The sequence below is a fragment of the Lycium barbarum genome, chromosome 3, assembly GCF_019175385.1.
Source record: "Lycium barbarum isolate Lr01 chromosome 3, ASM1917538v2, whole genome shotgun sequence".
Taxonomy (NCBI): Eukaryota; Viridiplantae; Streptophyta; class Magnoliopsida; order Solanales; family Solanaceae; genus Lycium; species Lycium barbarum.
The window spans coordinates 121,992,414-122,005,815 of record NC_083339.1 but is presented as its reverse complement, the minus strand read 5'-3'; the positions used below and the strand labels follow the sequence as shown (position 1 = coordinate 122,005,815).

The 13,402-nt window shown below is 34.7% G+C and overlaps 1 long non-coding RNA gene across 1 annotated transcript; it reads right to left on the bottom strand.

Moving 5' to 3' along the window:
* Positions 1-7,428: 7,428 nt before the first annotated feature.
* Positions 7,429-13,019, bottom strand: LOC132632141 (uncharacterized). Its single transcript, XR_009579258.1, has 3 exons — positions 9,942-13,019; positions 8,430-8,486; positions 7,429-8,355 (listed from the first exon to the last, which is right to left on the bottom strand). It is a non-coding gene; the product is annotated as an uncharacterized LOC132632141 (long non-coding RNA).
* Positions 13,020-13,402: the final 383 nt, after the last annotated feature.

Here is a 13,402-nt window from a genome sequence, read left to right as displayed (position 1 = left end):
CCTCAAGGGGATTCAACTAGGAGAAAGTGTTTTAAGTGCCACGGTTTTGGCCATCTACAAGCTGATTGTCCCAATCGAAAGCCTATTATGATAGTCGAGGAAGAAGATGGGGCTGATGAAGACAACGAAGAATCTGATCAAGTTGATGAGGAACATGAGGATGCTGAAATTGAAGCCGATGAAGGTGCTTGTTTAGTTATTCAGAGAAGCTTACATGCTGGATATAAAGATAAAGAGTCATGTCAAAGAGAAACACTTTTCCACACTAGGTGTACTTCACATGGCAAGGTATGTTCTGTGATTATTGATGGTGGAAGTTGCACTAATGCTGTTTCGGAAGAGATGGTGACTAAATTGGGTTTGAAGACTGAGAAACATCCCAAGCCTTGCAACATTAAGTGGTTACAAGATGGTGTAGGTATGAAGGTCACAAAAAGATGTTTGGTCTCTTTTTCAATCGGTAAAATCTATAAAGACCAGATTTGGTGTGATGTAATGAGTATGGATTCTTGCCACTTATTACTTGGAAAACCATGGCAATATGATAGGCGTGCTCATCACGATGGATACCTTAACACCTATTCATTTATTGTTGATGGACGTAAGATAACTTTGAAGCCATTGCACCCAAGAGAGCTTAATAAGAAGACCAAACCCATGGGTGATGCCCTATTGACCAGATCACAAGTTGTTGGCCACATTAATAAAGGAGAGCCATTGTATATTGCAGTAGCTATAGAATACTCACAAGAGGAGGAGAAAGAGTTAGATGCACGAGCCAAAAAGCTACTTACTAAGTTTGATGATGTGATCTCTGAGGATATCCCATTAGAACTTCCACATATGTGTGGTATTCAACATCAAATTGACCTTGTACCTGGGGCTTCTTTGCCGAACAAAGCTTCTTATAGGATGAATCCTACACAACAAGCTGAACTCCAAAGGCAAGTTGAAGAGTTACTAGAGAGGGGCTTAATAAGAGAGAGCCTTAGCCCTTGTGCTGTACCCGCTTTGCTTGTTCCTAAGAAAAATGGCACCTGGAGGATGTGTGTTGATAGCCGGGCAATCAACAAAATCACCATCAAGTATCGCTTTCCAATCCCTAGGTTAGACGATCTATTTGATCAATTGCATGGTGCTAAAATCTTTTCGAAGATTGATTTGAAGAGTGGATATCACCAGATTCGTATGTGAGAAGGTGATGAATGGAAGACTGCCTTCAAGACTACCCAAGGCTTGTACGAATGGTTGGTAATGCCTTTTGGTTTGTCTAATGCTCCGACCACATTCATGAGACTTATGACTCATGTGTTTAAACCATTCGTGGGGAAGTTTGTTGTTGTTGTTTACTTTGATGATATCTTAGTTTTTAGCAAGGAGGGAGTCGAACATGAGAAACATTTGGAGAAGGTTTTTGAAACCTTAAGAAGGGAGAAGTTGTATGCACAACTCAAGAAGTGCATCTTTTATGCTGATAGCGTTTGCTTCCTTGGTTACATAGTAACTAGTGCTGGTATTCAAGCTGATCCAAGCAAGATAGAGGCAATCTTAAGTTGGCCAACTCCTAGGTCAATTTCAGAAATAAGGAGCTTTCATGGAATGGTGTCCTTCTATAGACGGTTTATTAATGATTTTAGCACATTAGTTGCTCCTATAACTGAGTGTTTGAAGGGAGGCATATTCAAGTGGAATGAAGCTACCGAAAAGAGTTTTGAATTGATCAAGAATAAGATGACACAAGCTCCTATCCTTTAGTTACCAAACTTTAATGATCTATTTGAAGTAGAATGTGATGCTTCAGGTGTTGGAATTGGAGGAGTCCTTAGTCAAGAAGGTAAACCCATTGCGTACTTTAGTGAGAAGTTGAGTGGACCTAAGCTGAGGTATTCCACCTATGAGAAAGAGTTTTTTGCTATTATTTGAGTTTTGCAACATTGGAGTCATTACTTGCTGCCCAGAGAGTTTGTTCTATATTCTGATCATGAGGCACTAAAGTATCTTAATCATCAACAAAAACTCAACGCGAGGCATGCAAAATGGGTAGAGTTCCTTCAGAATATTCAATTTGTGATCAAGCACAAGGCTGGAAAACTAAATCAAGTTGCTGATGCTCTTAGTAGAAGACCATGTGTGCTTTCCATTATGCAAACTAATGTATTCGGATTCGACCATATTAAGGAACTTTATGAGGCTGATCCAGACTTTGGAGTCATTTTGGACGAGATGCTTGGAAGGCCCGCAAAGAATGTTCTTGATAAGAGATGGTTTTCTTTACTATGGCAAGCAACTTTGCATACCACGAGGCTCTTTAAGAGAGTCCATTGTCAGAGAAGCACATGAGGGTGGATTAGCTGGTCACTTTGGCCATTCTAAGACATCAAAGATGATTCAAGAAAACTTCTATTGGCCCAAGTTGAATCGAGATGTTTTGAGGTTGATTGAACGTTGCGAAACTTGTAAAAGGGCAAAGATGCATGGTAGCAATAAGGGGTTATACGAACCTTTGCCAATTCCCACAACACCTTGGGAACATATCAGCATGGATTTCGTGCTTGGATTACCAAGAACTCAAGAAGGTAAGGATTCTATCTTTGTCGTGGTAGATAGGTTCTCTAAGATGGCCCACTTTATCTCATGCAAAAAGACAAGTGATGCAACACATGTGTCTGTTTTGTTCTTTAACCATATTGTCAAGTTGCATGGTATTCCTAGAAGCATTGTTTCAGATCGTGACACTAAGTTTCTAAGTCACTTTTGGCGTACTTTATGGGCTAAGCTTAGTACAGAGTTGAAGTATAGTTCGTCTTATCACCCTCAGACGGATGGACAAACAGAGGTAGTCAATCGGAGTTTGGGTTCCCTATTAAGAAGTCTGGTTAAGAAGAACATAAGAGAGTGGGAGTCATTGCTGCCGCAGGCTGAATTTGCTTTCAACAAGTCCGTGAATCGAACAACCGGAAAAAGTCCTTTTGAAGTGGTATATGGTAAGAATCCTCTTGGTCCCTTAGAATTATCTCCTCTCATTCAAAATCATTCTTTTAGTGGAGATGCTGATGAGAGAGTTAAAGAGTTGAAGAAAATTCATGAGAAAGTTTTACAAGAGATTGAGAGGCAAACAAAAACATACAAAAAACAAGCTGATAAGAAGAGAAAGAAACAACTCTTTAAAGTGGGAGACTTAGTGTGGGTATACTTGAGGAAGGAAAGGTTTCCTAAACAAAAGTATCCAAAGTTGCAAGCAAGAGCTGATGGTCCTTTTCATGTTGTTCAAAAGTTGGGTAATAATGCTTATAGAGTGGAGCTACCAGAAGAGTATGGGGTATCCCCGATATTTAATGTAGCTGATCTTGCACCATTTATTGAGCCTTAAGACTTGAGGACGAGTCTTTCTCAACCAGGGGAGAATGATGAAAATCAAGAAGCTATATTGGGCTTTTGTTATTTAGGGCGTCAACAACAAGCTCTTGTGAACCCAAGAATTGGTATGTGGACTTGTCTTCAAATTCAAGAAGCCCAAGGATGATTTCAAGCCCAAGAAGCCAAGTTAAACTTATTTCCTTCTTAAATTAGGATTAGTTGTTTTCCTTGTTCTAGTAGGTTTTACTTTCCCCTTTCCTTGTAGAATAGGGATTTTACTTTCCTTGTTTTTAGCTACTTCCTTTCTAGAGTAGAATAGGGATTTGTAGTCATCAAAGAAGAGATCCTAGGCCTATATAAAGGGTTCTTATTCTTTGTTAAACACTATTCACGTTTTTAGCATAAACCTAAATTTTGCATTAGAGTTATTCTCTCTATTTCTTGTTCTTTATCCTTGTTTTTGGTTCCAAGCAAGGTGGTGATAGTCTTTACCTTGTTTTCAGTTGCGTGTGGTGTTTCTTTATCACGTTAATTGATTTCAAGTGGCGACTTAGGAACTTTATTTGTTCTTGATCATTCAAGAATGCGTTTCTTGATTAAAATTCGTTCTAGTTCATAGACAGGACCTTAATTTTCTTTCCATCGTTTTGCCCTCAATACTTACTTGATTTAAACCATTCAATACTTATTTTTATAGTTCAAATTGTCATCTTTCACATAGAGTTTGAATCACTTTAGTCCTACGCCTACAACTTGAGATACATCCGTTTGTTGAATCTGCCCATCAATCGCTTCAAGAATAAGATCCTGGTCGATTGGTTCTTTGTTAACTCGAAGAATCACATCACATGGTTTCATGAAATAGCTTGTATTTAGCATGTATGTATCTTGTATCATGGCATGAAAGTAATTATATAATATAGTTGCATGAAAACTTGTAGACATGTAGGATATTCATGAAATAAGCATTTTTATTTAAAAACATGCATGCAAGAACCCATGGAATACAAGATATGGGTTTTCATGGATTACAGACGGATTCTCAATAATCATAAAGAAATATTGAGAACTCAATGATGAAATTATAACAATTCATACATAATATAATCATGGACATAGACCTAGGGTTATCATGAGCATGGTATAGAAACCCTAGTTTTTAATAAGGATTCATACTTTATGGATTAGGAGGCGTGGGGAAGAACAATGATGTTCCCACACGTAGATAGTAACCCTACATACCTGGTAATGCTCCAAACTTGAATTAAAGATTTTAACTTTGAAGAAGATTTCCAAAATCTTGAACCTTGAGATGGGTTTTCTTGAAAACCCTAGTTTATGAACAATGATTTCTTGCTTAGATTATTAGAGTATATGTTAGAATTGAGTTGGAAGGGTTTGGATTGACTTACCTAGATGTTTTGGATTGTTGCTAGGGCTTGGAATTGTGAATAGTGAAATAAAATAACTCAAGGCTTGAATTTATACAAAAGTGAGGCGGAAGTTATATGGACATATTATACGGTCCGTATAAAGTAATACGGTCCGTATAATATGACCATATTTTATCATGGTTGAACAGAACGTCAATTTGAAGTGTCATGAAGTACGGACGAGTTATACGGTCCGTATAAAATTATATGAGCCGTATAACAAGTTCGTATAACATGACCAGTGAACGGACTGCTTTTTAATCCTTCAGTACAATGGCCATAACTTTTGTACAGATGTCCCCTTGACCCCTATAATATACCGTTGGAAAGGTATTTCAAAGGGATACAACTTTCAAGAAGGAAATTTTCACAAATTCCTAACGCAAGTACCCGAAAACAGGCCATAACTACAGATTGTTCTAGACTTAGACGAATTTAGAAGGCCTTAAGAACTTCACTTTCTGGTTTGACTTCAAAACGACTGTTTATCACCCGAGTTCATCCCAAATAGATTCTTATAGCTAAAATATCACCTTTATACTAGATTCATACATTCATACCTAATTCGAATTTACGGGATGTTACATAACCCATTTTACCTTCTCCTCTATTTGTTCTTCCACAAATAAAATTTCCTCTCTCTCCACCACCATTATCGGTTAAAATATGCCTCTATCCAAAGTGGAATCTTCGGGTACATTTCCAAAAGTAGTAAAATAATAAATAACAAACACCCAATCAGTACGCACTATCTAGTCCATTACCCAAAATCCATCAATTTGAACCCAGTACGTAGAAACAAAATGGAGAAGGGGAGTGCTGGTTTGTGAGAGCTGATCAAATTGATATGAAGAGTTTGGATGAACAATTGGAGAGGCACTTTGACAGAGCATGGACTATAGGAAAGAGCAGCAATAAGAAGAAACCGTTGGATGATTCATACATTAACTACTCTACTGTTACAACAGCAGCAACCACCATCACCGCCGCTGTTGTTTCCCTTTCTCTATCTAATTCCTCTGTCGTCAAATGCAGGCAAAGACACGACTAGAAAATTGACCCTTCCAAACTCATTAACATAGTTTGGAAATGGAGTATTGACCCTTTCAAGCTCATTAACAGATGTTTACACCGTGGAGTAGTAGTCGGAAACGGAAAACTGACATTCCGACGAAAATGTGACCGTAGATTTGCTGATATCGGAAATGTGGCCGGAGATTCCACTTTGGAGAGAGGCATATTTAAACAGGTAATGGTGGCAATGGTGGTGGAGGGGAAGAAAATTTTATTGTGGAAGAACAAATAGAGGAGAAGGTAAAAAGGGTTGGGGTGATGAGGTGACATTCCACCTCATTAAATGTTAATGCCACGTAGAATTATATATCCACCTTGGACAAAAACTTATTATCCGGAATCCTATTTTTTTAGAACGAGTTGAAGCCGTAGGCATTATTGGGGGAGACACTTTAACGGATGAGAGGTATATTTAATCTAATAATATAATAGTAAGGATATATTTGGACAAAAAATATAACGAACGGTATATTTAACTTTTTTCGGCCCTTTTCCGTTTCCTAAAATTTAACTCGGAGTGAATCTTTATGAGTCACTTTCGTTACTTGGATTCTTCTCTACGTTTGCCAGCTGGTCCCAAGTGGAGTAGTTAAGCTATCGCAGTCTGAGCTGGAACAAATAAAGGTTATATTAAAAAAGGTACTAGCGTGCTATATGAAAAGCTTGAATCATTTCCCATAAAAAGACAATCAATAATTTACATCTAATGCTTGAGAAGGTTTGCTAATGGATTCCATTAATCAAGTCTCACATATCATTGGATGTGGCGAAAATAAAAAAAAAATATTTGTGGAAAATGACCAAGCTCCAGATTAATATTCTCAATAACTGTCTATGCAAAATTGAAGAGAAATTTAGCATAAACTACCTGTCAGTCGCGATTCCGAAATGACTAGTTAAGTAGATTAAATAACTCTATTCTCAAAAGAAGGAAATTGTGACTTGAAAAAGTTAAAAGTAAAACGGAGTTTTTGCAGTCTCAAATATATATAGTCGTGATTGTAAAAGAAAAAAGTAAAAAGAATTACAATCACTCTATCATTCTGACTCTGCCACTAGATACATAAAAATTAAATTACTAAATTAAAAATGACTCGAAAAAAAAACAGAAAAAAGGTGGAGTAAGGAAACTGGAAATTAGCATTTACATTTGACCTCAACATTTTAAATTAGGTTGTCGTCTCTTCAAATGTGTACACAGACCGACTAGTGCTTCAGCTTTACACTGATAGAAATCATAAGATAATGAATAAAGAGGGAGATTCGACCTTTTCTTTCTGATACGCATAATTAGAAGCAGGGGTGTACAAAGAAAACTGTTAAACCGTATCAAATCGATAATCCAAATTAAATCGAAAAAAATTCGATTAGTAGTTTGGTTTGACTAGGTTTGGTATTCGGAAAAAAAAATCTGATCATAATTAGTTTGGTTTGATTTTAACAAAAAAAAAAGTCAAACCGAGTAAAATCAACCCGACATTAAATGTATACAAATTTTTAATATATTTTATACATAAAAGATTTACTTATATGTAATTTATAAAGATTACTTAAGTTCTTTCATAGTTTTCGTCTTTAACATATTATTTCAAGTTTGGAATTAGAATTTTGAATGTTCCAATAAGTTTTATAGCCCCATAGATATTAGTAACTCAAATAAGTCCAAATAAAAAACAAATCAATATTAATGCTTATAACAAAAGAGGAAATAAGATATCTCGGTCTCTTTGAATAGAAGAATGACTCTTTTAGATCTTTATGTGTTTTTTTTTTCAGATCTCTTATGTGTAAAAGTGGTTCAATCCTAACACTAGAATGACAATAATATTGGATATCTATTCTTTAGTTTTGCATTGTTAATTTAGACGATAAAAAACAACTTAATTTTTTTTCTTTGTCATGTAAATATTACTTATTAGCCGTACTTATTTTAGCATGACTTAGTATTTTTAGATGATGATCATTTTCATTATGTCTTATTAATTAGCAATATTTATTTTATATTATTTCATTATTTTTTTATTGAACATTTTATTACAGTGTCATCGCTCATTCACATTTTTGTTGTTTTCTTAAGAAACACCTTAATTATATAGTTGTATCTTACAACGACTAAAGAAATATCTGAAATAAAAGTTATACTATTTTGTATGAAGATTTTTTCGGAAAAAAATCATCCAAAAAAACCCGAAGTCGAAAAACCCGACTTTTATTGGTTTGATTTGATTTATCGATTTAAAAACCCGATATAATTAGTTTGGTTTGATATTTGAAAAACTCACACCAACCCGATCCGTATACACCCTACCTATAGATAACAAAGTTTTTTCTAGGTAATGTCAAGGTACTGAAACGATTTTAGATCAAATTGGGGAATAATGTACACATGTTACCGTAACCAGACAGAATAATTCTGGGCCATAGAGATACGTCGATGCCGACAAAACAAAAAACCCAGTATGCAAGTCGATCATTTCCTTACTACAAATCACTGAAATTATGAAGAGAAATTAATTAAATGGGGTACCTGAAATATACATAGAATAATCATATACTAGTACTTACCGGGAATGGAGCGCCGAATAAAGAATAGAGCAAGAATGTTCATATTTATTCTTTGAACTGCATGAAATAATGTGAATTTGTCTCCTGTTAATAGTTGGATCAAATATATCTTTGCGGTTATAAGATTCATAAAATATGCTGTTATTCACTTATAGCAAAACTTTTTACTATACATGACTTTTCTTATAAGAGAGAAAATTGCTAAATTTACCCTTCAATTATGTGCAACGGTTCATATTTATTCTTGAACTTTGCAAAATTGTGCAAATTTTAATTTTCTCAAGTATCATGCCTCCATCATCTCTCTAAATCAATCACCACCATAATAGTTAATTTTCTCTGCTATCAAAGCACCATTTTCATAACCACTATTATTCCACCAATACTTCACCGTTGCACGACACTCAAAAAAAGAACATACAAAATTTCACATAAAAACCACACATTCAAATCTTTATGCTCCATCTATCCCAAAAAAAATGTCTTCCTTTCCTTTTTAGTCTGTCTCAAAAAAATTATCCTCTTTCTATATTTAGAAACAATTTAACTTTATTAGATGATTTACAGCCACACAAATATCTAAATCTTATTTTAGACCACATATTTCAAAAATCTTCATTTACTTTTTAAACTTTATGCCAAATCAAAAGAGAATATCTTTTTGGGACGGAGAGAGTAACATTTTAACCCCCCAACCCCCAAGATTACTGGCCCACAATTACTAAAATTTCACAACCCCCCCCCCCCCCCCCCCCAAACCCCAAGATTACTGGCCCTCAATTACTAAAATTTCACCTTTATTGCAATGATTTGAAAGCTAAATGTTGCGTAGCTAGATTTGTTTTAACAATATTAGGAAGTAGTTATTGCCGTTGATCATAAAATTAGAAGTCGAGGTGTAATATAATAGATTTGTTTTTCTCCAGAAACTGTCGAAGAGACGTGATATGCAAATAGTTGCTCTTTGTATAGTCGTGTCAGCTGATAGATATATAGCCTTGACACCTTGTCTCTTATACGAATAATTGAGGGTTCTTTTATATACATTTATTCCCTCAATTTCATTTTATCCGAAGGTGTACTGTTTGAAAAGTTACATAATATTTTAATTATAATTTTTCTCAGCTTATCTAAATAATTTGAACCATTAGCTATATGAATTGTAGTACTTTTAGTGAAGTTTTCAAACATACATAGTCGGGACAGAGGGGGTATTATTTATTGACAGTATTAAATTAGTGTCGGCCTATGATTTTTACCAAGTGTGTTCAATATATTAAAAATATATAAATAACACAATATTTACATATATATTTTTTAAAAACAAATTAAATATACATGTATATACAATGTTATTTTTTAACGAAGTGGTTCCCACTTGAAACCACGTAGGACTGCCCCTGTATTACATGATCGTTAGTTGCATGAAAATAGCAGTTTTTGAAGTTCTAAATTCTCCTTATGAGAAGGAAAGTATGCCATTAAAAGCAAAAATTAAATCTCGATTATTACCATGGAATGAAACTCAGATTATATATAGGAGTGCAGTCATTCCTAGCTAGCTTAGCCTTATATGTAGCATTGTCGTCGTGCATATATCTCATCAGAGGACGCAGCCATTCTGTAAACGCACAGAGAGAAACCAGTGAGTAAAAAACTGATCAGTAAGTTACTGCACCTGCACCGAGCTTTAATTTGCCGTCAAGTGCATGTGTTGTCAAGTTCACTTCCAGTACACTGACATTTATCTGTCCCCATCTTAAAGCCTTTCCCGAGCTCTCAATTCCAACTCAGACAAGTACTATTATTAATTGACTTGATCATGCAAAAGACTACTGTAGTAAATAACACAGATTTTTCATTTACTTATCATGCAAAAAACTACAGGTAGAAAGAATTCTGTGGATATACTTTGAAGAGACCAGAGCGAGCGTATTTGCCAAAGCAATTCTTGTGTCAGCATTAACCCACTTTCTAAGGGGTATGGAAATCGTCAAACTTCAGGTTATATGTAAAACATACCTACTGATCTGATGTTGTCTCAGATCTCAAGGAGGGAGAAAGATACACAAATTAATGAAGTGTGTTAGAAGATATAAATAAGTTAACAAAATTGAGTTTTATCTAATAAATATAGTACTCACTTCCTCCCAATTTACGTGAAGATGTTTGACTGGACAAAAAATTTAAGAGAAATGGAAACACTTTTGAAACTTATAGTTTAAAGCAAGCCTAATAAATTTCTATAGTTGTAAATCATTTCATTAAAGATAAAATGAGAAGTTCTAAATCAAATTGTTACTAAATATATAAATAAGAGATCAATCTTGTTACGATTGACTAAAAAGAAGAGAGTGTTACATAAACTGGGACAGAGTGAGTATGCTTTTACATGAGATGATCACACTGTTTAATATAACATTAGTGCACGTAGTAATTTTGAGTTCGAGTCTCGAGCCACCCACTATGCCACTGTTAAAAGGATGCATGTGTTCGGCGCATAAAAAAATCATGTGAGGGGGTGTTGAAAATATAACGTAAGAAAATAAAACTTATATTTTTATAATCACTTAAATTTTTAGATGAAATGATCACATAATTGAACAAAAAGAATCTCACAATTACCAGGAAGATTATCAAAATAGAATTTCCTTTTTCTTTTCGGAGTGAAAACCAACAATGCTTACCATAAAATAGAGTGCTCTTGCTTAGAAAGAGATACGAAAAAGCTGCACATAGTAGTTTATCGTAAACGGAAAGCTATATGCACAAATGCCAGATAAACTACTCTCAATATGAAAGAAAGAAATAAGGTGCAGAATCCATACTGCAGAATGTCATCTTCCATAAAATCTCCACAGCACGATACACTCCACTACAGTTCACACGATTTTAATATATATATATGCCATAGCATGTGCATACCAAAAGGCAAATTACAGCTCAGAGAAACCTAGTCTTGGTAGTATCACTAAAATTAGTATATAGTATAGAGTAGTAGTAATTGTTATGTAATGTAGTTAGGTAGATCAGACATATATGAGTTGTTTCTTCGAGTTGCATTAATTTTCTATTCACCATTTAAAAGGAAAAGTTTTCCCTATCTGTACCACTTCATTGCACATCACAAAGTAAATTAAAGATCAGATCATGGGGAGTTCTGTCCAGAAAATATCCATTTAATTCTAATCTCCAGTTGCTGTTAGAAATATAATTTTAAATAATCTAGAATTAGTTGATGTATGTTTGTTATTACCCGTCATTGTCTTTTGTATAAATTTGGTACAATAATATTATGTTTTCAAGGAGGCTAAATTTATATTGTGTGTGAAAAAATTTAATAGATATTAGTCTAAAAGACTCTATTTGCACCTATAAGCCTGCTTAGTAACGTTATTTTGGTAAGAGTGAAGTTCTTAAGAATAATATAATTGAGCTTGGTGTTTATCTCCCTCTTCTATTCTCTTTATATATATGCCTTCTGATATTATCAAAGCTCCGCCTAATATTTTAACAGCTGGGTATATGAACTTCCTACTTCGTTTTCTGGGTAAATAAAGGGACTTAAACCTTTCTGTACAGAAACCCTAAAAGAAAAAAAAAAATACACATGAAAACAAAATCAAGTAGTAGATCAGAAGGTTTTTGCCATCATTGAAGCATATGGAACCTATCAGTACTCAATGATGGAATCCAATAGAAAGCCTCAAGTGAGACAGAGACAAACAAATTACACGACCATGATAACTAGGGTTGAAAATTATAACACCTGATACAAAAAGAACAGAGACTGGTCTTGACAGTCATAATGAGATCTCTAGTCTACAGCCCCAATTACAGAATAATTGGCCAAAAAGGGTCAAAACCATTATTACTCCAACAATCCCTGTCGGTAAAATCCTGAATTTGCATGCAAATTAAACCCAAGAACAGGAAGAGATCTTTTATATACCCAAAATCCGAATACACGTGCACTTTAATTATACCTTAGTAAGTCTATTCTAATCAAATACCTAGAAGAAAAAATCACAAAACCCAATCAGCACTAGATATAAAAGAGCTCTCACCTGTTGCTTCAGGAAATAAACCGACACCAACAGAGACACAATATGGAGCTGCAATTTTGTTTCCAAATTGGGGGGAATGAAGCCTGGTCCGAAGACACTATCTCATGATCATATATAGGCGGATTTTAAAATTTTAATTTGATGAATTCAATCTATAAAAAATTTAGTATTGAATTCATTGTACTTTTAAAATCAAGAAGAGATAATGACTTCGAGCCAGACAACATTCCCCTCAAAGCTGGAAGCTTCTCCTCCATCTTGATTCAGCTAATTAATTCCCTGAATATCAGCCTCTTATTGAGGGGAAGATTCAAAAAGAAGTGAATTCTTAGTTCCAAATAAGTTTTAGTGGTGACATGAAAACCGCATGATGATAACAATGATTTGATTCTGATGGTGCTTTTGAATGTTTGTAGTGGGGTGTATATTATAGGGGGTGGGTAAAAGGCAGGGGAATGCTGTAGACTGTAGGACAGAGTATATAGGGCTGTCTCTCCGTTTAGTACGCTGGAATATTTATCTCCTTGACCTGTCCCTGTAGGAGAAAACATGACACTTCAAACATAATTTGTACCCCATTTTCATTAAATAATTACTAATCAATACTAGTATATCTTCTTTATTACGTAAGTCATTATGACTATCCACTGTACTTAACCATATGGTATTTGATACCAGATGTGGTATTACGAATGTAATTCCTTTATTTTTAATGAGTGGTCTCAATTTCGAACCGTGTGAACAGAAAAATTATAAATAAAGAGCATTTTCCGCTTTAATATGTCTTACACCGTCTGAATCTTAATTAGTCGAGCTAGTAAATACATAATAGCTAATGATTAAACCAAAAAAATTAGCAAAAGGATGGGGTTAAATTTGATAAAACGCAGGGAAAATGAATTTTTG